Genomic DNA, 5,046 nt, shown 5'->3' with positions numbered 1-5,046 from the left:
GTTTTTGAATTCCTGCATGACGGCAGAGCAGTGCGATTGGACTGATAGAAGACTAATAGAGTGTATGCAGCATGTCATGGGGCCCATGCCTAGACAATGGATGAATGACTACGTGTTACCCCGGATGGAAGGTTTGACATGGGCTCAGTTTGTGGAACTTTTTATCAATCGGTTTGTGCCAGAAAGTTTCAGAGATCAGAAGCAGTGGGCCTTTGAGGCCCTAAGACAGAATGGCAGGTCTGTGGATGAATATGCTACAAAATTTCTGGAATTGAGCAGATATGCCCCTACAGCAGTTGCTACAGAAGCTATGAAAGTGAAGAGGTTCCTAAAGGGGCTTGACAGGAGATATGCAAACCTGGCCATGATGTCTGATCAGTCTTTTGATGTGGTAGTTGATCGAGCCAGACAGATAGAGAATAGCTATGCTGTGGATGACAGCTGAAGAGCAAAGAAAAACAGAGCAGAGGGTTCTTCAGGTGTTCCCCACATGGCTACTACAGACAGTGGTGGTCAAACTAATTATAGAGGAAGAAGCAGGAATAAGAGAAGTGGTTTCAGACACAAATCCTGAGGATTCGCACGAGTACTGATCCAGTAGTGGTAAGATTCGGGTACAGCGATTGGTGCAGTTCAGATCCTCCTTGGCACCTTGTGCACAGTGTGGAAGAGGACATACAGGACCTTGTTTGATGGGATCAGGAGTATGCTTCAGGTGTGGCCAACCCGGTCACTTTGCTAGAGAATGCCCCGTTTTCAGTGAGCCATAGATGGGGTCACAGGGTTCCGTTGCAAATGTTCCTCGCCAGTTGTATCCGGGTGCTTCCAACATGGCAGTGATCAGCGTACAGGCCGAGCACAAGGGGGACGTGGAGTTGGAGGCGGTCAGAGGTAGAAGTCGATCGTGGTTACGCCACTCGGTAGGGTCAAGCTCGAGTTTTCACCCTGACCCACCAGGATGCTCAAGCTTCAAATGCAGTTGTGGCAGGTATTCTTCTGGTCTGTTCTTATGAGGCTCGTGTTTTGATAGATCCGGGTGCTACGCACTCATTTGTCTCCCCTGTGTTTGCCATGAGATTGGGTAGAAACCCTACAACTTTAGAGTGCCCTTTGTCAGTAGCTACTCCACTTAGTGACAACATAGATGTAGACATGGTATTTCCGGGTAGCCCAGTGGTAGTGGATGGAAAGATCCTCCCAGCAGACTTGGTCCCTCTACCAGTAATGGACTTCGATGTAATTTTGGGGATGGATTGGTTGGCAACTCACTATGCCACTTTAGACTGCAGGAACAAAAAGGTGTATTTCCACATACCTGGTGTGGAAGAGTTTAGCTTTGATGGTGACAGGAGCGTAGCTCCATATAATTTGGTGTCAGCAATTAGTGCCAGAAAAATGTTGAGGCGTGGATGCCAAGGGTATTTGGCATTGGTGAGAGATACATCTGTAGAAGGTGTCAGCATGGAAAATGTTCCTGTTGTCAGAGAATTTATGGATGTCTTCCCAGAGGAGCTTCCAGGGTTGCCACCAGGAAGGGAAATAGAGTTTTGTATTGATGTTGTGCCGGGTACAAACCCCATATCCATGCCACCTTACAGGATGGCACCAGCAGAATTGAAAGAGCTGAAGGAGCAACTACAGGAGCTTTTGGACAAGGGTTTCATACGTCCGAGCACTTCACCCTGGGGCGCTCCTGTGCTATTTGTAAGAAAGAAAGATGGGTCATTGAGGTTGTGTATTGACTACAGACAGCTGAACAAGGTGACTGTGAAGAACAAGTATCCACTTCCTCGGATCGACGATTTGTTTAATCAGCTTTAAGGAGCTAGATTCTTTTCCAAGATAGACCTGCGATCAGGCTACCATCAGTTGAGAATCAGGAATGAGGACGTGTCCAAAACGGCTTTCAGAACAAGATATGGTCATTATGAGTTCTTGGTGATGTCTTTTGGACTCACTAATGCACCAGCAGCCTTCATGGACTTGATGAACAGGGTGTTTAAGCCATTTTTGGACCGTTTTGTCATCGTATTTATAGATGACATTCTGGTATACTCTCGGACCGAGGAAGAACACGTGTGGCACTTGAGGATGGTGTTGTAGACGTTGAGGGAGCACCAGCTATATGCCAAATTTTCAAAATGTGAATTTTGGCTAGAAAGCATCTCATTCTTGGGACACGTGGTTTCTAGTGACGGCATTCAAGTGGATCCTAAGAAAATTGAAGTCAGAATCGATTGGCTTAGGCCTACAAATGATCGAGGTGCGAAGTTTTCTGGGTTTAGCTGGCTACTATAGGCGTTTTGTACAAGATTTCTCCAGGATAGCGGCTCCCCTAACTAAGTTGACTAGGAAGAATGTTCCATTCATTTGGATAGATGACTGTGAGGTGAGTTTCCAGAAGCTTAAGGAGTGTCTAACCACTGCCCCTGTGTTGACACTACCTGTGAGTGGCGAAGGATACACCGTGTATTGTGACGCCTCCAGAGTTGGCCTAGGGTGTGTTTTGATGCAGAATGGAAAGGTAGTAGCTTATGCTTCAAGGCAGCTGAAGAGGCATGAGCAGAACTACCCCACCCATGATTTGGAAATGGCGGCTGTAGTCTTTGCACTGAAAATTTGGAGACACTACCTGTATGGTGAAGTGTGCGAGATATACACCGACCACAAGAGTTTGAAGTACATCTTCCAACAGAGGGACTTAAACTTGAGACAGAGGAGATGGATGGAGCTTCTGAAAGACTATGATTGCACCATCCAGTACCACCCTGGGAAGGCCAATGTTGTAGCAGATGCCTTGAGCAGAAAATCTTCTGGCAGTTTGGCGCACATTTCAGTAGAGAAGAGACCATTGATTCAGAAGGTACATGAGTTGATGGATCAAGGTTTAATCCTAGATCTTTCAGATGAGGGGGTATTGTTGGCTCACTTTTCAGTGAGGCCAGACTTGAGGGACAGAGTTAGAGTTTCCCAGCACAGAGACCAACAATTGATGAAGATCATAGAAAGAGTACAGCAAGGTGAAGGTGGTGAGTTTGGATTTGCTAATGATGGCGCCCTAGTGCATGGTTCGAGGATATGTGTGCCCAATGTAGACAATCTCAGAAATGAAATCATGCGAGAGGCACACTACACACTGTACAGTGTCCACCCAGGTTCCACCAAGATGTACCATGATGTGAAAGATAGCTACTGGTGGAATGGCATGAAGAGAGACATAGCAGACTTTGTGTCCAAGTGCTTGACTTGTCAGAAGGTGAAGTTTGAACACCAGAGACCGTCAGGGAAGTTGCAAGAGCTCCCTATCCCAGAATGGAAGTGGGAAATGATTACTATGGATTTTGTGACTGGGTTGCCTCGTACCACGCAAGGATATGATTTGATATGGGTAATTGTAGACCGCTTGACCAAATCAGCTCACTTCTTACCTGTAAAGACTACATACTCTGTGGCACAGTATGCCCGGCTCTATATTCGAGAAATAGTCAGATTGCATGGAGTTCCGGCTTCCATAATATCTGACAGAGGGCCCCAGTTCACTTCTCGGTTTTGGAGAAAGTTGCAGGAGGCACTTGGCACACAGTTGAACTTCAGTACGGCTTTCCACCCTCAGACAGGCGGACAATCCAAAAGGACAATCCAAACACTGGAAGACATGCTTCGCATGAGTGTCTTGGATTTTGGAGGTCAATGGGATGAGCAGCTAGCTTTGGTGGAGTTTGCCTATAACAACAGTTATCACTCCAGCATAGGGATGGCACCCTATGAGGCATTATATGGAAGAAAGTGTAGGTCTCCTCTGTGTTGGACAGAAATGGGGGAAGCGAAGGTGCATGATGTAGACCTAGTGCAGTACACTTCAGAGGTAGTTCCTTTAATCAGGGAACGACTGAGGCGACTTTCAAGAGACAAAAGAGTTATCACGGACCCAGACGGAGGGATGTGGAGTTTGCGATGGCGACTATGTATTCTGAAGGTATCTCCAATGAAGGAGTCATGAGATTCGGAAAGAAGGGCAAGTTGGCACCTCGGTATATCGGACCTTTGAGGTTCTTGATAGAGTTGGAAGCGATTGCCTACCGGTTGGAGCTACCACCCAACCTTTCTTACGTTCATCCCGTGTTTCACATCTCCATGCTCAGGAAATACATTCCCGATCCTTCTCATGTACTGCAGCCGGATGTGATAGAGATAAAAGAGAACTTGACATTTGAGGAGCAACCTGTAGCCATAGTGGACTACCAAGTAAGACAGCTAAGATCCAAACAGATCCCTATGGTTAAGGTTTTGTGGAGGAGTCAGTCAGTGGAAGAATGCACCTGGGAGTCAGAACGGGACATGCGTAGCAAGTACCCTTATCTGTTCAATGTATAATCATGTGCTTTATTCTGCCTTGTGTAAAAATTCGAGGACGAATTTTCTGTAAGGGGGGAAGAATGTAACACCCCGAAATTTTAATTTTTATGAGTATTTTGGTATTTTAATTTTATTTAAATTTTAGGAATTTTTTTGAGATTTTTCGAATTTTAAAAATCGGGTTCGATTTTTCGAAAATATAAACTTTGATGATTTTTAAAAATTAATTTAAAGACCACGTGGCAAAACTAAAAATATATTTGGAGTCTACGTATTTTTCTGAGTTTTATGGAATTTTTTTGAAATTTTTGGACCTCGTTTTCGGTCCCGAGGCAGAGTAAAAATTCAAAATTTTATATTCTGAATCGAACCGGCCGAATCGAACCGGACCGGATCGGACCGGTCGAATCGGACCGGCCTTTTCCTTCTTCCCTTTTTCTTCCCCGCGCGCGTCGTCCCTCTCCCTTTTCTCTCTCTTTTCTCTCTCCTCCCCACCCCCAGCCAGCCGACCACCTTGACCCCAGTGACCGGCGCGCGCCTTCTCCCTCGAGCACCGCGCCTCGAACGGCCGCGCAAACGCCCCGAACGCCTCGCGCGTCGATTCTTTCCGCCAAATCCGCGACCGCCACCAATTGGACCGGGTCTTGTGTCCAAAATCATCTACTCGGCGAGAGTTTTCCATAGACACCA

This window comes from Hevea brasiliensis, chromosome 17 (assembly GCF_030052815.1).
Source record: "Hevea brasiliensis isolate MT/VB/25A 57/8 chromosome 17, ASM3005281v1, whole genome shotgun sequence".
NCBI lineage: Eukaryota > Viridiplantae > Streptophyta > Magnoliopsida > Malpighiales > Euphorbiaceae > Hevea > Hevea brasiliensis.
This window is presented reverse-complemented; position numbering follows the sequence as displayed.